A 23834-nucleotide genomic window follows, 5' to 3' on the forward strand; every position below is an offset into this window, starting at 1 on the left:
CCTCTTGACCATGAGCTCTTGATCCCTCTCCTCAGCTCAAGGAAGTATACAGCAGGTGCTCAATAATGAAAGCTTCACCAGGCTCGTGGGCTTCACAATTTGTTCCAGATCACACTGTGTTTGGGAAAGCCTCTGAAAACAGCCACTATGATAGATTCGTTTTGTAAGGAGATGTGCCACATGTCGCTTGGAGCAAGTTCTTCTGTGTGTTAACTGAGTGGTCACATTATTTGAGCATGTGCTGTATACCAGTAGGTGCTGTGCACTGTGAGGGGCCACGCCTCTGCCCTCAGGGAGAAGATGCTGGCCACTGGGGGAGGATGTGAAGGAACCAGTTGGAGGGAGGGAAAAGGCACACCACAGGTGCTCTGCAGTGGCTTAGGAATGAGTGGATGGATGGATGAATGGATGAGGAGACGTAGACACATGGATGGATGGATGGGTATGTGGATAGATTAATGCTTGGATGGATGAATGGATGGATGGATGGATGGATGGATGGATGGATGGATGGATGGATGGGCGGGTGGGTGGGTGGAATGATGTGTGTATGTCTGTATGTATGTATGGGTGGGTAGATAATGTATGGATGGGTGGAGGGTAGATGATGTATGTACATGTGGATGCATAGATGGTGGACAGACGAATGTATAGATAAACAAATGGACAGAAAAATGAATGGAGGGATGGATTAATAGGTAGACTGGTGGGTGGATGGATGAATGATTGATGGATGGACGAATGGTGAATGGATGGATGGGAGAAAGGATGGATGATGGAAGGATGGATGGATGATGGAAGGATGGATGAATGGATGGGTGGATGGACGATGGATGGATGGAAGGATGAACAGGTGGATGGATGGATGATGGAAGCATGAATGGATAATGGAAGCATGGATAGATGATGGATGGATGAATGGATAAATAGATATGTGGATGGATGATGGATGGATGGAAGGATGAACAGGTGAATGGATGGATGATGGAAGGATGAATGGACAGATGGATGGAACAACAGGTGAATGGATGGATAGACGGATGAATGGATAAAAGGATGGATGAATGATGGATGGATGAATGGACAGATGGATGAATGGACAGATGGATGATGGAGGGATGGATGGATGATGGAAGGATGGATGAATGGATGGGTGGATGGACGATGGATGGATGGAAGGATGAACAGGTGGATGGATGGATGATGGAAGCATGAATGGATAATGGAAGCATGGATAGATGATGGATGGATGAATGGATAAATAGATATGTGGATGGATGATGGATGGATGGAAGGATGAACAGGTGAATGGATGGATGATGGAAGGATGAATGGACAGATGGATGGAACAACAGGTGAATGGATGGATAGACGGATGAATGGATAAAAGGATGGATGAATGATGGATGGATGAATGGACAGATGGATGAATGGACAGATGGATGATGGAGGGATGGATGATGGATGGATGGATGGATGGATGGATGGATGGATGATGGATGGATGGAAGGATGAACAGATGAATGGATGGATGATGGAAGGATGGAGGGATGAATGGATAAATGGATAGATGGATGAATGATGGATGGATGGAAGGATGAACAGGTGGTGAGTAGATGGTTGATGGAAGGATGGATGGATGATGGATGGATACATGGACGAATGGATAAATGGATGAATGGATAAATGGATGGATGGATGGATGATGGATGGATGGTGGATGGATGAATGGTAGATGGACGGAAGGATGAACAGGTGGATGGATGGTTGATGGAAGGATGAATGGACGGATGGATGGATGAACAGGTGAATGGATGGATAGACGGGTGAATGGATGGATGATAAATGGATGAAGGATGAATGATAAAAGGATGGATGGATGAATAGACAGATGGATGGATGATGGCTGAATGGATGATGGATGGATGGAAAGATGAACAGATGAATGGATGGATGATGGAAGGATGGATGATGGAAAGATGGATGGATGATGGAAGGATGGATGGATGAATGAATGGATAAATGGATGGATGGACAGGAAGTGAATGGATGGATGATGGAAGGATAGATAGATGATAGATGAATGGATGGATATATGGATGAATGGATAAATGGATAGATGGATGAAGGATGGATGGATGGAAGGATAAACAGGTGAATGGATGGATGATGGAAGGATGGATGGATGAATGGACGAACAGGTGGATGGATGGTGGCTGAATGAATGGATGATAAAGGAATGCATGAATGATGGATGGACTAATGGATGGATGGTTGGATGGATGGATGGATGATGGATGGATGAATGGAAGGATGAACAGGTGAATGGATGGATGATAGAAGGATGGATGATGGATGGATGGAAGAATGAACAGGTGAATGGATGATGGAAGGATGGAAGAATGGATGGAGGGATAGATGAACAGGTGAATGAATGGATGGATGGATGATAAAAGGATGGATGATAAAAGGACGGATGATGACTGAATGGATGGATGGATGGACAGGTGAATGGATGGATCATGGATGGATGGAAGATGGTTGGATGGATATTGGAAAGATGGATGGAAGGATGGATGGACGGAAGGATGGATGGATGGAAGGATGGATGGATGGATGGACGAAGAGGTGAATGGATGGACAAAGAGGTGAACAGAAGAATGATGGATGGATGGATGGATAGGAGGATGAACAGTTGGATGGATGATGGAAAGATAGATGGAAGGAAGAATGGATGGACGAACAGGTGAATGGATGGACGAACAGGTGAATGGATGGATGGACAGGTGAATGGATGGATGGATGATAGATGGATGGATGGATGATGGATGGATGGATGGATGGGTGGGAAAATGAACAGGTGAATGGATGGATGATGGATGATGGATGGATGGAAGGAAGGAAGGACCCACAGGTATATGGGAAGATGATGGAAGAATGGATGGATGGATGAATGGATAATGGACGGATGGATGGAAGGATGAACAGGTAAACAGATAGATGATGGAAGGATGAATGGATGGGCGGAAGGACAGGTGAATGGATGGACAGACGGGTGAATAGATGGATGATAAAAGGATGGAAGAATGATGGATGGATGAAGGGACAGATGGATGGATGATGGATGGATGGATGGATGGATGGAAGGATGAACAGGTAAATAGATGATGGAAGGATGAACGGATGGATGGATGGACAGAGAGTGAATAGCACAGGGGCCCTCCTGCATCCCTTGCCGCTCACCTGGATGTACAGGTCCACCAGCTCGCTCTGCTGCAGGATGTAATAGATCTTCCCTGCTTGCAGCCAGGCATGCGCCTCCTTCTCTTTCTTCTGGAGGTCAATGAAAATCCCCAGACTTCGTTTGGTGTGGTCCAGAGCGGATCTGTAGGGCCTGGAATCAGACACAGGTGTCAGAACAAGGGCTCTCATCCTCCTGGAACCAGTCTGCCTCCTCCCGTGGGTCTGGTGACAGATGAATCTGGCATGTGCAGACTGGGAACGGCCCTCTTGTGTGTGCAGTGTTCTGCCCTTCCCAGGCTGCTGGGAGGGCCAGGGTGAACACACACGGCATGGAAAAGATGAAGGACATCCTTCTGAGGGAGTCGAGCATCATGCTGCCCTGTGGCAGGAGGAGTGTGCTAGTCCATCTCCCCTGCCTCCCAGACATGGCCGGTGTCTTCTCCAGACGCACCAGGAGCCGTTAGTGTTCAGAGGCTATCTAGGCCGATGGTTCTCAAGGTGTGCAGGCATCACAGTCACCCGGAGGCCTGCCCTTATAGCTTGCTGGCTTTGCCCCCCAGACCTTCCGGCTCCACAGGCCTGGGGCAGGCCCTAGAACTCCCACTTGCCACAAGCTCCTAGGTGACATGGATGCTGCTCTACTGGTCCAGGGACTACACTTTGAGAAACATTGCTCTAGCACACTGGCCCATTTTCCCTCTGTGAACCTGAGGCCAAGACTGGAGCCAGTCTCCCAGGTCCCCATGGAATCTGGCTCCTTCCCTGCTCTCTCAGTAAGTCCAACATTCCAGGGGGTGTGACTGCAGCAATGTCACTAGGCCCTGTGGGTCGGGTGGCCAGGGCCACGGTTACCCCACCAGGTCAGGATGCTCAGGGGAAGTCGAGTGGGCCACATATGGGATGTGAGACCTTGAAACCCTGCCCCAGGGAAGCAGGTGACACAATTGGCTCTGTCTTCTGTGGGAGAGAAGCCACAGGTGGCTGCTGTGGTCACTTTTAAGGGGACAGATGAAGGCCAGGAGTGAAGACTCGGGGACTCGGGGCAGGCACAGGTCAGATGACAAAAGCCACCATAGTAGGAAGAACAGTCCAGAGTGCACCTACTGCCTCTGCTGGGGTGGAGATGACCTTTGACCCAACAAGGGAGGCTCAAGCTGGGACTCATGGGCTAGCAGCAGCCCTGGGACGACCCCAGAGCCGCCAGCTCAAAGCATCTGATGCCAAGGAACCAAATGATCAAAAGGAGAGGGGCTGCTGGGGCCCTGGGCCAGCTTCCTTGTGCCCCCCTCCCTGCCCTGTCCCCCACCCCCACCACTGCAAAGCCAGCCCTCACCGCTCGGTGTCCAGGGACAGGTAGAGCTGACTGATGGTCTCCAGGAGCTGCCCTCTCCAGCACCTTGTCGGCCACCTTGCGGGCCAGGGAGAGCTGGAGCTCATGGTAGATGACACACTGGGCCTTCCTGGGCATGACGACGCTGTAGAAGTAGCACAGCCGCTGGACGGTCCGCAGCTGGCCTGGGCAGAAGACAAAAATGCAAGATGTTAGTTAGTCTCCCAGCATCGAAGCGAGGCTGGCTGGGCTCGGAGGCCCCTGCGCCGTGCTTGCCTCCTTCACACCTCTGTGAGCCTGGGCCCCATAGGCGGGGAGCCTGAGCGCAGACAGGCCATGCACCTGTGCCAGGATAGATGCCAAGCACACCGTGAAATGGGCACAGCTTGGTGCAGATGCTCATGGTACAGGCCGGCCTTCTTTACAACTCCCAGGGCCGAGGTCCTGGCCAGTCTCAGCCCCTGCACCAGGCCATCTATTTCTGCTTCACAAAGCCCCTCTGGCTAGGACCAGGGCCGCCTTCAGCCTGAGCTGATGAGGCCAGGGGCACAAGTAGCCGCTGTCGCAGATGGAACCCTGAGAGAGCAAAGCCAAGCGTCATGTCTGCCACACACGGCATCATGTTGGGGGAATGGGATTCAAAGCCAGCCCCTGGCGTTCCCACACATGCTTCTCTGATGCAACCAGTCTCCAAACCCACAGGCTCACTGGCCTCTCCCAAAGCCAGTGTGCTGGGAACGGTGGAAAGCTTCTGATTTTCTAGTGTCAGAAACATTCCGGAGATTCACACAGGAAACCAGGTACGCCGAATGGACATCTGTCACACACGCCACCCAACAACAGCTGAATACACAGTCCTCTCGAGCACCCACGGGACATTCCCCATGACGGACCATGTGCCAGGCCACAAAACGAGCCTCAGTGAATGGAGAAGGACTGAGACCAAAGCAGAGGTGTTCTTCAGCTGTACTGGCATGAAACTGGAAATCGACAGTGAAGGAAATGTGGGAAATTCAAAAATATGTGGAAACTACACACTCCTACACAACCAGTGAGTCAAAGAGACCATCAGGGAAACCGAAAACTAATTTGAGAAGAATGCAAACAAATGCACAGCCCGGGCCAGCGCAGTGGCTCACGCCTGTCATCCCAGCACTGTGGGAGGCCGAGGTGGGAGGATCGCTTGAGTCCAGGAGTTTGAGATCAGCCTGGGAAACACGGTGAAACCTCGTCTCTACAAAAAAAAAAAAAAAAATTAGCCGGGTGGGGTGGTGCACGTCTGTAATCCCAGCTACTCGGGAGGCTGAGGCATGAGAATGGCTTGAACCTGGGTAGAAGTTGCAGTGAGCCAAGATTGCACCACTGCACCCCAGCCTGGGCAATAGAGCAAAACTCTGTCTTTAAAAAAAAAAAAAAAAAAAAAAATAGCACAGCCCATCAAAAATTCCAAGATGCAGTTAAGGCAGTGCTGAAAGGGAAATTTATTACTGTAAATGTCTACATTCAAAGAAAGAAGAAAAATCTGAAATCAAAAACCTAACCTTCCACCTTGAGAAACTAAAAAAAGAATGAACTAAACCCAAAGCGAATAAAAGGGAGAAAATAATAAACATAAGAGTGGAAACGGGAAGTAAAAATACAGAGAATGGAAAAACAAAAGAGATAGTCAACAGAACCAAAAGTGGGTTTTTTGAAAATAATAACAAAATTGACAAATCTTTCACCAGACTGACCAAGAAAAGAAAGATAGGACACAAATGACTAAAATCAGACTGAGCACCATGGCTCACGCCTGTCATCCCAGCGCTTTGTGAGGCCTAGGGGGAAGGATCGCTGAGGCCAGCATTCAAGACCAGCCTGGGGGAACATGATGAGACCCCATCTCTAATATAAATAAATAAATAAATAAATAAATAAATAAATAAATAAATAAGAACCCAAGTTTCTCAAATCAGAAATGAGAGAGGAAACATTATTGCCAACCTGACAGAAATAAAAGGATTCCATGAAAACACTATGAACAATTGTACACCAACAAATCTGACCATCTAGACACAACAGCCAAACTCCTAGAAGGACACAAACTACGGAAAGTGACTCAAAAATGACCCCAGGTAAGCACGTGGGCTATCAGCCCCGCCCTCGGTCTCCTCGACCGATCAGCCCAGGGTGGGGAGACAGGGAAGCATGATCCCCGTTCCCTGGCCTGCATTTCCAAGTCTGAATCCCCCAGCACCCGGGGGAGGGCCTCGTACGAGGAGGTGCCACAGGCTATTGTGCCAGGAGCCACCGGAGGCTGCAGTGGGGGCTGGGGCACTGGGTTCCTGCAGGGTCTCCTTCCAGTCAGAGAATGCCCCTGGGGAAGAAGCCTGGGTCTGAACCCCCCAACCCTCCTTGGGCAGATGTGTGGGACCGGGGCCCCTTCACACGGTCCTTTCCAAAATCTCATCCCTCCTAGGGCCAGGAGTGGGTGCCAGGCCTGTGCTGGGAAATGGGCAGATTTGACCACAGCCCCTAGGGCTCTGGTCCAGGCAACAGGAGGCACCTCTGAGTGGTTTCACTGTGCCATGACGTCCATCCTGGGAGGATGGCCAAAGTGCTGCAAGGCAGAGGGGACCCACAACAGTATCCCTTGTCTCAGCCATTTCCCTGGACTCAACTTCCTCATCTATCCTCTGTGGCCTAGATTTCGGACAGCCCTGCCCACCTACTGTCCGTTCACTGCTCAGTCTGCAGTGACTGTTCCATAGCACTCCATGGCTCCCCAGTGCTCTTGGGGAAAAGGCCAAGCCACAGTCTGAGGCCTCAGGCCCTGCTTAGCTCTCCAGAAGAGCTTCTCACCATCCAGCACCCAACCCACCCACTCCCAACTCTGCACCTCCCTGCATAAGCCCTGCTCACTCACCCCCGCTCACACCCCACTCATCCCCGCTCACACTCCCGCTCACTCACCCCCACTCACTCACCACCACTCACACCCCACTCACCCCCGCTCACCCCACTCAACCCCGCTCACAACCCACTCAACCCCACTCACTCACCCCCACTCACACCCCACTCACCCCCGCTCACACCCCACTCACCCCCGCTCACACCCCACTCACCCCCGCTCACACCCCACTCAACCCCGCTCACAACCCACTCAACCCCACTCACTCACCCCCACTCGCTCACCCCTGGGCATTCACACAGGCTACACCACCAGCCCCTCCCCCACCACCAGCCCCTCATCCACCACCTATTACTAGACTAAATCCTCTCAACCCTCTGGTCCTAGACAAAAGAGGCTTCCCTAACCCGGGGCCAAGTGCTGCCCCACCATCACGCCACTCACCCTTTTGCGGCTTCTGTGGCCTGAAGCTCACATTCCCACGCTCAGTCTCTGTCACCCGCGGACCCCACAAGCCCCATTTGTGGGTGGGGCCTGGCACACTCTGCACAACGAGCTGCTTTTGCATGAACTACTCTGCGGCTTTGGGCAATCACCCGCCCGTGTCCTCTGTGAAGTGGGATGACAGGTGCGCAGGCTGCCGACATACCAAGCAGATAACACGGGCACAAGAACTGGCGTTCAGGGCCTGGCTCATGGAGGGGCCCCAAGTCCCAGCGCAGCAGATCCTGCCTTGATCCCAGGGTTATGGCTAGGAATTCCCAGCATGCAGGACTTTCAGTGCTCAAGGCAAGATGGTCCCTGGGCAAACCAGGAGGAGCTGGCTGCCTCAGAAGGGCACAGAGGGCCTGGCCCTGCATGGGAACCGCCTGTCTCCAGGGCGCTTGCCAACATCTGCTGCTGGCCATGACTCAGCACTTTCGATGGTGGAAAAACCACCACTTGTTTCTGAATCACAAACCCCAAGTGTGCCCTGACCCGAGTGGCCCCAGAAGGTGCACAGGAGGAACTGGGGCACTCACTCTCCACATGGCCCATCTCCACGGCGACCAGAAGGGCTCACTCAAAGTAGCCCTTGCCCTGCTGGGCCAGGCCCTGGCGGGTGCAGAGGTGGCCCAGCTACAGGAGCACGTGGGTGAAGTCCCGGCCACACTCCCTGCAGGGCAGGCACAGGGTCCTGAAGTTGGCCAGCACTACTGCCTGGTTCCTCCGCTGGCCCAGGTCCCAAGCCACCCGTGAGGCACAGTAGTAGCCCTCGGCTGCCTGCCTCGTCCGGCCCGTCCTCTTCAGAGCCACGGCCACCATGTTGGCAATCACACCCTCCTGGTCCTCGCTGGCCACCGCTGCGTCCTGGACAGACTGCAGGAAGTTCAGAGCCACAGGGCTCTGTCCATGAAGCACGTGCAGCCAGGCCAGGCCCACCAGGCAGTCCACGATGGCACGGACTCCGGCAACAGCACTGGCTTCCACCGCCTGCGTCATGAAGGTGATGGCTGGGCCGTGGTAGCCACGGTGGCTGTACAGTTGGGCCAGGCTGGCGTGGAGAAGGCCGCGCAGCGCCTGGCCTGTGCCCGGGGTTAGGGAGGCCAGCGCTCGCCTGAGGTAGTGGGAAGTCTGGGTGAGGAGGCTGTGGGGCTGGAGGGCATTCTGGAGCACCAGGTTCATGCTTCTCAGCGATCCGGCCGGCGAGTCCTGTGTCCTCAATGAGGCCACCTTGACACAGCTCAGCACCAGGTGGGACAGGCACTTGCGGCCAGGAGTAGGAGCCAGGAGTAGATGTCAGCCAGGAGTGGGGAGCAGTCTGAGAGCCACGCAGCCTCTGGGGCTCCCGAGTCCCTGTGCAAAAGCAGCAGCCGCTCTAGGAAGGGCAGGGCCTCCTTGGGCTGCTTGAGGCGCACATGGTGTCTGGCCAGCAGGAAGCAGGCCCGGGCCTCGGCCGGCAGGCTCTGGCCACCCACCGCCTGCTGCAGCGCCAGCTGTAGGAGCTCTCCCTCCACCTCGGTGCTGCAGATGTTGCCGGGCGTCCCCAGGAGCAGGGCCATAACTTTGGGAACCGCCTGTGTACACTTCTCCCGGTTCTGCTTCTCTTAAACGCTGGCCAGGTTGGCGTACACAGCCACCACCAGGAGCAGGTCCCCAAAGCTGCCCTCCAGGGCCCCCAGTGCTTCCTCAAAGTACACCCGGGCCTGGGACAGCTTGAGTCTCCTGCTGCACAGCCACCCCAGAAGGAAACAGAGTCTGGCCAGGGCCATGAGGAGGCCAGCTTTCTTGGCTGCCCCTTGGGCCTGTGCCAGGCACCCAGTCAGCTCCTCTTCGTTGCTAAAGCTGCAGAACATGCCACTCAGCCATGGCAGCACCACGTCATACAGGCCACGGAAGCTGGCCTTGTACCCGGGGGCGTTCAGAAACAGCAGCAGTGAGCTCAGGGCCTCCGGGTCCTCCCAGTCGTCCTCAGCTTCCAAGCAGAAGGAGGGCTCCTCGGGGTCCTGCAAGCTCACGTTGCTGGATGCCGCACAGAGACCCCAGGACGCTGGCTCCTGGGGGCAGCCTGGGCAGGTCTTGCATTGTTCCAGAACATTCTTCACCTTCGGCAGGGTCTCATGTGGCTCCGGGCCCAGGCAAGGCGGAGGTATTTCTGCAAGTCACAAGAACACCTAGACAGATTAGAGTCCAGCAGTGAGTCCTTGGTCCACTGGGGGCAGGGTCCCCTCATCCCCGCCCTCTGTGTCCCTGGCGCAGCTTGCCATGAGCCCTTGAGAATTATGTGCAATGCAAACCCGGGGCCTGGAGCACGGAGGAACTCCGGCACTCTGGGGACACAGAGAACACGCAGGCCCGTGGCCCGACTCTCCTACAAAATCACCCTTCTGTCCTGCTTTGTCGCCACCTCACAGCATGGTTTGAGGAGACTATGTCAGCTCAGTGATCCCTCAGAGATGCCTTTCCCTTTAGAAAGAATCAAAGCCTTCTAACTGGACCCATGTATATGCAGCACTACAACTACAAATGCAACTTTTGTCAGCATATTGGGCCCCCCGGTGCGGTACAGGAATCCATGAAACCCTCAACAGCCAATCAGAGCTATGGATCAGCTCAAAAGCTGCTATGCAAAATTGGTAAAGCCACCGACGGCACAGGACAGGGGTGTTGTACCCATGTACCCAGCTCCGTGCAGGGAAACGGACCATCCCTGCAGGAAGGATGGGAAAGCTTCCAGGCCCCTGTGGCCACCTTCACCTTGGATGGTCTGAAAACCTGAAGCCCTCAGTTCCTAAAGGGTTAACAAAGGCCAGCCTGCTCAAGCAACCCACTGGTGCCTGCTGGCTTTGGTGGATTCCTAGCCAAATCCCCCTCCCAGAGGTGAGCAAACAAGCGCATTTCCTGTCGGAAAACCTGGGATGAAAGGAGGCATTACTGGGAAGGAAAAACCTAGATTGAAACAGACTCTCTGTTTCAAGCTCACACGTAAAAAATATTTTCAATACAAACTGCCTCCTTATTCATCTGTAAAGCCTTGGAATTAAAAAAGTAAATAAATACGATTTCGAGGCAAATGTCTGACTTGACTACACTAGATGAGCTAAGAAATCTCCCCCACCCGGCAGAGGCACACAGCCCCTCCCAGCCACTACCCTGGCCTCCGGGGCAGCTGGAGAGCCACGTGCCTTGGCTCCAGAGACTTTGGCAGAGGGTGGAACCACCCCCTCCCCGAGGCAAACCTACAACAGCCTTCCCTTCCTCTCTGGCTCCCCTCAGGAAGGAGCAGACCCTTCAAGGACCTCAGTTGAGGCCCCTGCAACCTAAGGCTCTGAATTCTGCTACCCGCTGAGGACAGTGTGGCCTCCCATCTCTGAGGCGGAGCACAGGGTGAACTGTAGCTTCTCCAGGTCATGAAAAAGGAACCCACAGCTACATGTGGGCCCCAGCAGTGGAAAGGATGCCCCACCTCGGTCGGGGACCAGGCGGGGGTCAGCATGTTCATTGGAAGAAGTGTGGGACCCCACGGCCTCCAGTGCCAGAGTAGACGGGAGGTTCAGGCCCACCTCAGGCGATGTCCCTCAAGTCCCCGGCCCACACCACAGAGGGGTGACAGCCGCATCCAATGCCCACCGTACTCAGCTCTGTCCCCTCCCCCGGCGTTACTCCAAGGCCCAGCTCCTAACCAGAGGAAGCCTGAGCCACGGGCAAAACCTATTTTGTTCCCGAGGCTGCTCGGTCTCAGCTTCCTCTACTGAGTCTGGCAAGGGAGAAAAGAGAAGCAATCAACACCCCCAGCCAGCACCTCTGGGCCCATGTCAGGTTGAGCTGGTGTCGGTGTTGCAGGGTGAGAGCATCGCAGGGTTCAAGGGTGGAAAGTCATATCATCCTCCTCCCTCCTGGATCATGGGAACAACATCACTGGGGGGTGGACACTTTCTGCGATATTGGGAGTAACATCGTCTTCTGTGCCTTGGAATATTCAGGACAATATCACGGGGTGGGGCTTGTACATCTTCTGCAGTATTGGGAATGAAATTATCCTCTCTCCCCCTGCAAATTCTGAAAGATATCACAGAGTGGGTGTTCACCTGCTGCGATATGGGGATTAGCACCATCTTCTCCCCTTCCGGATATCAGGAAGACTATCACACGGGGGTGTACGGTGTCTCCGATACTAGGAGTAATATCAACCTCTCAGCCTTGGAATATTACGAAGAATATCACAGGGTGGATGTACACCCCCTGCCATATTGGGAGTAATATCAGCCTCTCCTCTCCATGGATATTAGGAACAATATCCCAGGCTGGGTGTACGCCTCCTGCTCTATGGGAAGTCATATCATCTTCTCCCTTCCAGGATATTAATAACAATATCACAGGGTGGGTGAACACAGCCTGCGATACTGGAATTATGATCATCCTCTCCCCCTCCAGATACTAGGAACCATATCACAGAAGAGCTGTACCCTCCCTGCGATATTGGGAGTAATATCGTATGCTGCTTCTGTGAATATTAGGAGTAATATCACCGGGTGGCTGTCCATTCATTGCTATGGTGGGAGTCATGTCATATTCTACCCCTCTCAATATTAGGATCAGTGTCACAGGGTGATTGTACCCCTACTGTGGTATTGAAACGAAAATCATGCTCTCTGTCCCTGGATATTAGGAACAACATCACAGGTAGGTGTTCACCCCCGGCAGTATTAGAAGCAATAATATGATTAATTAGTAAACATCAATGATCGATTTTAATAATTATCAGGCTGGTCTCGAAGTCTTGACCTCAGGTGATCTGCCGCCTCAGCCTCCCAAAGTGCTGGAATTACAGGCGTGAGCCACCGCGCCCGGCCAACACTTCTTGACATCCCTTTTTGGACCTCAAATTTAGCATGCCGAAAACACACTTTTGATTCCCCCTGCTATAACCCACTCCTCCCATAGTCTTCCCGATCCCAATAACAGCATCTCTAGTCTTCCAGTTACTCAGGCCAAAGTCCTTGACATCATTCTTAAAACTTCTTTTTCTCTCTCTTGTCATCCAACCCATTTAAACTCTCCTTTCAAAATATGTACCAGACCTAACCACTTCTCACCTTTCTTATCATTTCCAACCAGGTCCAGCTCTCATCATAGCGCTCTGGGTTACTGCAAAAGCCTCCCAATCGCCAGGCACAGTGGCTCACGCCTATAATCCCAGCCCTTTGGTAGGCCAAGGCAGGTGGATCATCAGAGTTCAGGAGCTCAAGACCAGCCTGACCAACATGGTGAAACCCCTCCACAAAAAATATAACACATTAGCCGAGCATGGTGGTGGGCGCCTGTAATCCCAGCTATCCGGGAGACTGAAGCAGGAGAATCACTTGAACTCAGAAGGCAGAGGTTACAGTGAGCCGAGATCCTGCCATTGCACTCCAGCCTGGGTGACAAGAGCGAAACTCCATCTCAGAAGGTTAAAAAAAAAAAAAAAAAAAAAGCCTCCCAACTCACCTGTCTCCTTCCGCCTTTCACCCTGCCCTGCATTCTACCTTCCACTCTCAAATATTTCAGAAAAAAAAAAGAATTATATCCACAGAGAGAGAAAGTACAAATGGGGTGAAAGGTTTGGGGAATCTGAGGGAAGAGTATATGGGAATTGTCTGTACTACTTTTGCAACTTTTCAATAAGTATGAATTATTTCGAATTCAAGAGTTAAACAAAGAGAAAAAAGACAAAACAAAAAAACACTATCTCCCTTTGTGAATCCATCCTGTCTTTCCCCTGGCAACTTAAGGACGCTCTCAACTAAGCACATCTATTTTTTCATGAACACTAAAAGAACTCTTGCCTAGTTTTGACTTTCTGTGCTTGGCAGTAGAAGTATGTGTGTGTCTGTGTGTGTATTTCATATATATGTGTGTGTATATATATGTGTGTGATGTGTATGTATATATAGAGAGGGAAATATATATATATGAACATATATATATAAATATATATTGTTTATTTATATGGTAATGTGTATGTATATAAATATATGTGTGTGTGTGTAGATGTATATAATACATACGCCATAGCCTGTCCTTAACCAGTTTTAAACTTAGTCGGAAAAACACATACCTAAGCAGAGAATTTCAAAATAATATGATCAACATTTTGATAGAGGGATGTGTTGCTATGGAACACGCTGCTAAGACACAAAACCTCCTAGATGGGGCAATGAATGAACAAAGTTTTGCACCTACAGGCACCCCCTCTGATATCCCCTCCAACCTTTATAGTTATATGCATTTGCTTCCCCCAGGACCCCTATTTCATAAGGGTTAGTCCTAGAGTCTAGCAAGTTCCTACTACAGCTGGCACACATATGCCATTCAAGAAACAGTGGTGGAGTGAATGACGAGTTAAGAACCATTTGTCAGCCAGTGCTCAGTAATACAACATGCACTGGTATGCAAATTCTATTTTTGTTGAAAGCAACAGCAGGATCACAAATTCTCTTTCCAGAGAAAGCAAACCTCAAAAGCTTCTTTACCCTACTAGAGCACGTCATAAGAAGCTCCCCTTATATAAAAGAAAACCTCCTTCGTTATCAATGGCATGGAAACCTAATAAGCCTTCACCTCTGATGACATCTCTTCCATCCCCAGGGCTAGAGAAAGGAGGTTCCGGAAACCCTGGTAGTTGTGAAGGTGGCTCCGAGCTCTGACAGTCTTGAACCCTGCGGGCGCGGAGGTCACACAGCAGAACAACCGAGGCAAGCATCATCAGGCTTCGAGTAGGTTTGAACCAGAGGTGGCAAATAGGCTGCAGCCAACCGAAAACACCAGAGATTCATGGTGGCCACCTGAGGGGTTGTGCTCTTAAAAAACAAAAATTAAAAATAAAAATTAAAAAATTAGAAAAGGAAGGGGTCAAGAATCCATCAGGTCTGACTGAGACGTGTATCAGTGACTAACACCCCGTATGACAAAAGTACTCCCGTGCGCTTTGGGTACTCACAGCTTCAGCAGTATTCAAAGGCGTGCGCTGCCCTAAGACTAAGCCACGGGAATACCCCCAGCAACACTGCCAGGAGAAACGTCTCCCATGGATTTGGCTAGAAATACAGTTGTCTTTAACAAATTAACACGGAATAAATCCGGACTGATTAGAGCCTGTGAGAATGCCCTTCTCAATGATAACGGTTATCACTACAATCTCCAAACATCTGCAATCCTGCAGGGAGGAGCTGTGACAGTGCAGGCCACATGTTCAGATTGCTTCCCAGATTGCCTGTTACAGAATGAAAGAAATGAAACCGCCCTAAGAATGTCTTCAGTCACATTTAGCCAGTTGTTCCTTTGTGTGCATCTCTGTGCTAAAATGGCCATTCTTCCCCACAGCCTGAAGTCATATGCTAAAATAAATGAGACTCACATGAAGCCAGAAACGTGCAGATGCGAGGAAACCCACACAAATGAAATGGGCTGGAGAGTGTGGCCAGGAGGATGGTACTTCCCAGGAAGCAATTACTCCATCTCTGCCCACGAAGCAGACAGCTGTCATTGTCCCCAGGCCCACGCCAGCCACTCGAAGTAGGTTCTAACCAAACTACCTCCAACAATCAACGTAAATACACCACACAATTGGCTTCTGAAAGGACACCTTGCAACCAACAAGAAACTGTGAGCACAACTTTGAAAAACTGTGCAACTAAAAACCTTGGAAAGGGATCAACACTGCCACATTTTGACTCAAATACTGTTACGTGGTAGCACCGCAAGAATTCACTGAAACAAAAGAATGAATGAGGAATACGTTTCTATAGGAATCAGAGGAAGCATGACTAACCATTTAAAGAAATAGGTCAAGAAACTGCTAGGTTCAAATGCTACCGTGAGACACTGTCAGGGCCTTAGGCAAATTCACTTCTCTTGGTCCTGTTTCTAGGTTCATCAAAAACCCGCTTTGGATTAGGGAATCTGTTGCTTCCCAAAGCCTTCCTTCTGTGATTCCAGCCTAGATTTTAGGACTGCTCTCTCACTTGGTATATGAAAGCACTTTCTATGTAGAATAGCAGGAGTACATTTCTGTGTTGAATGCGGTTTGGGACCTACTCTATGAGGCAGAATATCATCATGGAACTTTAAGCATGTCGACAAGGCGCACTCTAGATAAGGATAACACAAAAGATGTGGCCATACACCTGTGCATGCCTGGCAGGTAGATGGGGAAGTCTCATTTAATGAAGCCGGGGTGCCCGTTGCACCTGAGCATCCTCAGTCCACGTCAAGTTCACAACGTCCTTCTGACATCAAACCACATGTATCCCATACTTTCCCATACTTTCTACCCAAGATTAAAATATGCAGAGCACCGTGATAAAGAGGCCTCCAACCCCAGCATGTGGGCTCTCATTCTGTAGAATTACATACTTTTGGTGCAAAATGATCACCAGGCTGCAGCGGCAAGCAAGACTGGGCTCCGTGGGGACAGCAGGCCCTGCAGCAGCCACCACTCCTGTCGCCACAGTCTGATGCAGCTGTAGAGAAGCTGTGGCTGAGGCCATTCACTTTGTGAGAGAACCACACAGGAGGGAAAAGGTAGGGAAGGTAGGGAAGAGGCCAATGTCAGGCTTCTGAGCCCAATCCAAGCCACCGCATCCCCTGTGACTTGCAGGTATACACCCAGATGGCCTGAAGTAACTGTAGAATCACAAGCTTGCAGTGAGCTGAGATCCGGCCACTGCACTCCAGCCTGGGTGACAGAGCAAGACTCCGTCTCAAAAAAAAAAAAAAAAAAAGAAGTGCAAATGCCCTGTCCCGCCTTAACTGATGACATTCTACCACAAAAGAAGTGAAAATGGCTGGTCCTTGCCTTAAGGGATGATATTATCTTAAGGGATGATAATTCCTTTTCCTGGCTTATTCTGGCTCAAAAAGCTTCCCCACTGAGCACCTTGTGACCCCCACTCCTGCCTGCCAGAGAACAACCCACCTTTGACTGCAATTTTCCTTTACCTACCCAAACCCTATAAAACAGTCCCACCCTCATCTCCTTTCCCTGACTCTCTTTTCGGACTCAGCCCGCCTGCACCCAGGTGATTCAAAAGCTTTATTGCTCACACAAAGCCTGTTTGGTGGTCTCTTCACACGGACACGCATGACAGGCAGGTGCAGAGCCAGGGAAGGACTTGTGATGAGAACGGAAAGGAATGCGTCTCCCTGTACACACACTCGGATTTTATGACAATGTGCGCAGGGGGCTGAACTGGATGCCTGAGAAATTCCTACAAGTTCTTTTGCTGATTTTCTAAATATTGGTGTAGAATCTGAACTCAGACAAAATTTTTTTAAATCACTTCAATCAACATTTTTGTCTAGTGCTCAGCATCATGTCTACGTGATCATCTAGAAAACCAACTTCTGTTCTAAGGCTCACATCCTCCTATAAAGTCCCAGGGATTTTACGGGGGAATGCACCTCTCATTCGCATCAAGAACACACACAACTACCATTCAAGAAATGCTTAATTTGCTTACATAATTTTTTTAACACCCAGATTTGAAATACAACAGAGAAGACAACTTTTTGATAGCTCTGCTTTCCAACTGCGAACTGTGGGTGGAGAAAATAACCTGCCATGATTTCTAACCAGTCAACAACCTGTCTTCCCTGGCTGCAGTAGGAGCAATCTTTCTGAGCTCAGGAGGAAAAAGAACCCAGCTGGTTAGGGGACAGATAACCATCAGTTCTCAGCGGGCTTCCCGGGTCCCAAATCCCCATGTGATACTGGAAGAAAAAAGCTATCAATGACCAAGCATCTGAACGCTTATCCCACCTCGCCATCTGCTTCTCCTGCCATCCAAATTTGAAATTAATACGCCTGCTATTAGGGAACAGAGTTGGTGCTGCATCTGTCTTCCTAAAATGACAGATAATTACCAGCCCACAATGGCTTCTAATCAGATTTGAGTAGTCCCTTAGACAGGAAGCTAAAGTGCCTCAGCACTAAACTGAGAAGAAAACAGGAACTGGAATGCTCTAGGTTTGATTTTTTCCCCCTTGTTCGAAAGTGGCTGTTCCCGAATCTCCTTCTACTGTCTTGTTTATAAAATGTATGAGAAACAGGGATATTCAAAGACATGATAGAAATGGCCACTTTTTCTAGGTACAAACTCGTGAACATTATTTTCAGCTGCTGGGCTTTTTCTCCACAAACTGTGAGCCTGGAGTACATTTTCTCCCTCGTGGTTACACATTCAGAGTCAGGGAAGGTGGCTTTAGCAGTAAAGAGGGGAGTGCAGTGAGAAGTGACCGGACACTGAGAAGGACAGACAGGGACTCTACCTCGGTGGCCTACAGCATTCCTGGGCCTCTGCCTTTACTTTTCTATCTGTACAAGGGATCTAAAAGCCCATGATTCTAGGCCACGACAGCTCTTCATACACACATACGCTAACATCACACGCCTATGTGAAAAGCTGTGACACTTGGCTGATTTCCTGAAGAAGTTATCTTGTATCATTTCCACTCAAGTACTCCACGTCCTTCCAGACAAGTATCTGAGGATGATGGGCTATCCCACAGCCATGTGTGTAACCTCTCCTGCTTACGATCCCTGTTCACATAGCATTTTCCAAAAGCATTTGGTGTGAAGTGACAGAAGAAAGAAGAATAAGGTTCTTTCAGCCCATTCATTCATTCATCCATTAACAAATATTGACTGACTATCTATGTGCCAGGCACTGGTGATATAACAGGGAACATATATTTTTGTAGGTAGAGACAGACAACCAAAAAGTATGTTAAAGAGTGATCAATGCTGTAGAGGAAAATACACCAAGAAACAGGAAAGAAAAATACCCCTAGCCACCCTACACTGGGGTGATGCTAGCATTACAAAATGGAAACAGCGGCCGGGCGCGGTGGCTCACACCTGTACTCTCAGCTCTTTGGGAGACTGAGGCAGGCAGATCACTTGAGTTCAGGAGTTCAAGATCAGCCTGACCGACACGGCTAAACCCTGTCTCTACTAAAAACATAAAAATTAGCTGGATGTGGTGGCACATGCCTGTAATCGCAGTTACTCAGGAAGCTGAGGCACAAGAATCACTTGAACCTGGGAGGCAGAGGTTGGAGTGAGCCGAGATCACGCCACTGCACTCCAGCCTGGGTGACAGAGCAAGACTCTGTCTCAAAAAAAAAATTAAATTAAAAAAATGTAAACAGAGAATAAGATACCAAAAGAAAGAACATGAACGGGCCGGGCGCGGTGGCTCAAGCCTGTAATCCCAGCACTTTGGGAGGCCGACGCGGGCGGATCACAAGGTCAGGAGATCGAGACCACAGTGAAACCCCGTCTCTACTAAAAATACAAAAAATTAGCCGGGTGCGGTGGCGGGCGCCTGTAGTCCCAGCTACTCAGGAGGCTGAGGCAGGAGAATGGCGGGAACCCGGGAGGCGGAGCTTGCAGTGAGCCGAGATCGCGCCACTGCACTCCAGCCTGGGCAACAGCGTGAGATTCCGTCTCAAAAAAAAAAAAAAAAAAAAAAAAAAAAAAAAGAACATGAACGATTAATTGTAACAAAAGCCTTTGTAAGCTGATACTTTCCTTCCTGGATCCTTGTCCCTTACAAATGGAAAAAAAGGGTGGGTAGGGGGTAGCATCTAGTCCAGGGTCCATCCCCAGCCTCCTCACTCTGGCAATCACGAGTCCCCAACTCCTGGGGAGGGGTACTTTCTCGGCTGGCTTCACCCACGTGGAAGGCACTGCCACAGGTGTTCAGAAACCAGGAGTACCTTGAAATGGGCAATGTGCTTTGGGTAGGAGACCTACAATTTCCCCAAAGAAACCACGGCACAAAAGTGACCCACATAGGAGGTACCAACAGCTGTTAAATACTTGGTGGCAAAAACTGATGTCATACCTTCTGTACAGTAGACACACACCCAAATAAAACTTGCCAAAATAGCAGAGAAAAAGATACAGCAGACATCCAGTGCCATTCTGTTACAGAAATATTTTTATCCCAAAGCCAGGGACCTCTCTGGAACACTCTTTATTTCCATGTTTCATGGAAGATGTTTGAGTGCACTCACGTGCGTCTCAACAAACTTCCAGTCTCTGTTCTAAACCCTGTGGCTCCTCAGCAAAACCCAAAAACAAGTATCAGTTTTCCTTCCAAATGGGAAATTTCCTGACCTAGCGAAACCAGCATCAAATCCACTTATTATGAGATAGCTGATTACAGGTGAAGCCCTCTAGTCCAGGATGACTCCCCTCCTGCAGGAGCCGGAAGGATGGGCAGAGCACTGGCCTGCCAGACCACATCTCCAGGCAGTTTGAAACCATGGCTGCTCAGGTAAGCCGTGATAAAAATCAAAACCAAGTATTTCTGAAAAGTGTTCATGTCAAGAACCAGGCCGGGCGCGGTGGCTCAAGCCTGTAATCCCAGCACTTTGGGAGGCCGAGGCGGGTGGATCACGAGGTCAGGAGATCAAGACCATCCTGGCTAACATGGTGAAACCCCGTCTCTACTAAAAATACAAAAAACTAGCCGGGCGTGGTGGCGGGCGCCTGTAGTCCCAGCTACTCGGAGGCTGAGGCAGGAGAATGGCGTGAACCTGGGAGGCGGAGCTTGCAGTGAGCCGAGATCGCGCCACTGCACTCCAGCCTGGGTGACACAGCGCGAGACTCCGTCTCAAAAAAAAAAAAAAAAAAGAACCAGACCTCGGACCAGACTCAGCAGAAATGGATGTTGCACAGTTTGTTCAGAGAGACCTCCTCTCCATGTCCCCTCTCCGCGGGACCTCCCTCCTTGCACTAGGGGCCCAGGGACAATGGACCACTCTTTTACCTCTAGCCCAGTGCATTTTCAGGAACAGCTCCCAGACTGTACCAGACCCTGAAATGTATTCACTGAATGCACTATTTCTTGAAATGATCATAAATCACCTACTATAACAAGAATTGTTTTAAAAGTGTTCTCTCTCTCTCTCTCTCTCTCTCTCTCGGGAATCGTGCCATGAGTTGGAGCAAGCAGCTTTGCTTCTCTCTACTGCAATTCTATCACTTGCAAAATGTTAACAATTACTGTGTTCACCCATAGCATTGTTGTAAACAGCCTTAAGACCCACTTCATGTAGCCTGCCTGGAGCACAGACCCTGTCACATGGTAAATGCCCACTGAAGGTGAGTTATCTGTAGCTATTATTACCTGCGACTCCAGCGAACAAAAGGAGTCGATCAGGTCTCATCGTATCACCATGAAAGGATGTCCATGTAGACTGCTGAGTGGGAGTGGGGGGACTCAATGTTTATCAGGTACTATTTTGTTTTTTAGAATGTGTACATATATATTTGTAGGTACACTGGAAAGGATCTGGAAGGAAATACACCCAGTGTTAATCGTGACTACCCCAAAGACACATTCATCCAAACACACAACAGAAAAACACTCACTATCTTTCTGTCTTCCATAGCATTTGAACTATTTTCAATAAGCATCTATGACTTTTGTAAAGTTTTTGAAAGGAATTTATTGCATTTTTTTCTGGAGAAACAAGCAGGAGCAGGAAAAAGGTGGAAACAGAAGGTAAAATGGAATGGGACTCAATGGAATTGAGTCCAAGCAAGGCTCGGCAGGCACACGAACCACACACCTCTCACTACAACTCAACACCAGCTCTCTCTTCTCTTGGTCCAATGGCCCAAGACTTAGAGATAAAATGTTTATTGTGATCACATCAATCACACCAAGGAGCTTGGAACCACCCTTCCATACTCCTCTGGTTCTGTATATCTGCCCGGGGCTGTTAGCTTTCCTCCTGTGTCTTTGGCTGGCCTGTAATCCCCTAGTGGCGCAAATGCACCCTGACATTTAGCCATCATCCCCACAACACTCAGCCCCGTATAGAGACCAGGGCAGTGATGCCCACTCGGACTGTGATTCTACTTATAAAGCAAAGGACCAGGGGCCAGATGCGACTTGTCTTTGGTAACTCACCAGCTGTTGCTTGAACCAGAACAAAGCCAGGTCTCCTGATGCCCAGAAAAGAGCTAGTGCCTGTCCCGCTAGAAACGTGGTGAAAATGTTTTGCTTGCTGTGAAAAGATGCACTACTGGAGAAGATGGGTGCAACTTCCCATGGAGGCACTCAGTCCAGATCACCAGGAAACAGGGCTGCCGGATGAGACACGCGGCCCAGATCACCAGGAAACAGGGCTGCCGGATGAGACACTCAGCCCAGATCACCAGGAAACAGGGCTGCCAGATGAGACACTCAGCCCAGATCACCAGAACACAGGGCTGCTGGATGAGACACTCGGCCCAGGTCACTAGGAAACAGGGCTGCCGGATGAGACACTAAGCCCACCCACCGGAAAGGAAATCTGGCTGGGCAGTGGAGGGAAATTCACACAGCGCAACCTCAGCAACAGCATGAACAAAACAAAAAATACCTGACTGGAAAGTCATAGTCTGGCTAGCAAATTCGAAACAGAGCCACAATCCTAGCAGCACACATCACTGCAACACAGAGCTTCAGTCAGTGTGCGCACACTTTAAGGAGAAATGTAGAATGTCCATGTTTTTGGAACAAGGGTGCTATTTGTGTGTGTGTGATGTCAAAGAAAACAGCTGAGAAGAAACTGTTGGCAAGGAAATAGAAATAGGCGCCCTTACACATTGACAGTGAGATAACAGTATGGCCCTAATGGAAGGGAATCCAGCAACACCCATCAACATTTAAAATGCGCAGAACCCTGGATCCCACAATTCCATTTCTAGCAATGCATCCTATGAACATATTCACGCAAATATGCAAGAATTAGAACTCAGCATTGATTAATCGAAACGGTTGGGAACAACCTAAATACTTACCGGTGGACAACCGTGTTTATCTTATGCCAACATCTGTGTTTTTAAAAACAAGACACATAGGCTTGGCGCAGTGGCTCACGTATGTAATCCCAGCAGTCTGAGAGGCTGAGGCAGGTGGATCACGAGGCCAAGATATCCAGACCATCCTGGCCCACATGGTGAAACCCCGTCTCTACTAAAAATACAAAACTTATCTGGGCGTGGTGGTGCACACCTGTAGTCCCAGCTACTCAGGAGGTTGAGGCAGGAGAACCGCTTGAACCTGGGAGTCGAAGGTTGCAGTGAGCTGAGATCACGCCACCATAGTGACAGAGCAAGACTCTGCCTTGGAAAAACAAACAAAAACTGGCAACAGTGGTCACAGGGCAGTGATGGGAGTAGGACTGCCTTTCACTCTCCAGGACCTTTTGAACGTCACTCATATTACATCTTCAAAATATGACTACAGTAAATATTTTCAAAGTAACTATGAAAAACTGGGAGAATAATAATATCTAACACACAGGACTGCTGTATAATTAAAGGACGAAAAACATTAAGCACTATCAGAGTTCAAAGGAAGAAAGATTAATTCTAGCTTGGATGTCAGAGCGGGGATCATGTAAAGGAAGTGAGGATTTCAAGTCTTGAAGGATGGAGAAGATTTAAAGAGGCAGAAGTGTGGAGATGATGCCCCAGATGGAGATAAGAACATAGGCGAAGACGATGAAGAGATGAGAAGGTATAAATTCTAAGTGCAGCTCTCAGGCTGGGCTTCAGAACAGGGCTTAGGCAACAAGCTGGAGCGCGAGGCTGACGGCGGGAATGGAAACACTGAAGCCCAAACTTGCGTATCACGCCCTGATCATGAGCCTTGAATGCCAAGCCAGGGAACCCGTCCTTGATCTTAACAATGAAAAATCACTGGGCCGGGTGTGGCGGCTCATCCCTGTAATCCAGTGCTTTGAGAGGCTGAGACGAGAGGACTGCTTGAGGCCAGGAGTTTGAAACCACTCTGGACAGCACGGCAAGACTCTGTTCTTACAAAAAATTTAAAAATTAGCTGG

The 23834-nt window shown here is 49.9% G+C and overlaps 1 pseudogene; it reads right to left on the reverse strand.

The window, feature by feature from the left end:
* Nucleotides 1–3243: 3243 nt before the first annotated feature.
* On the reverse strand, nucleotides 3244–22095 carry LOC139361153 (SH3 domain and tetratricopeptide repeat-containing protein 1-like; annotated as a pseudogene).
* Between the last annotated feature and the right edge of the window lie 1739 nt (nucleotides 22096–23834).

The sequence above is a fragment of the Macaca nemestrina genome (assembly GCF_043159975.1).
Source record: "Macaca nemestrina isolate mMacNem1 chromosome 11 unlocalized genomic scaffold, mMacNem.hap1 SUPER_11_unloc_2, whole genome shotgun sequence".
NCBI classification, from domain to species: domain Eukaryota; kingdom Metazoa; phylum Chordata; class Mammalia; order Primates; family Cercopithecidae; genus Macaca; species Macaca nemestrina.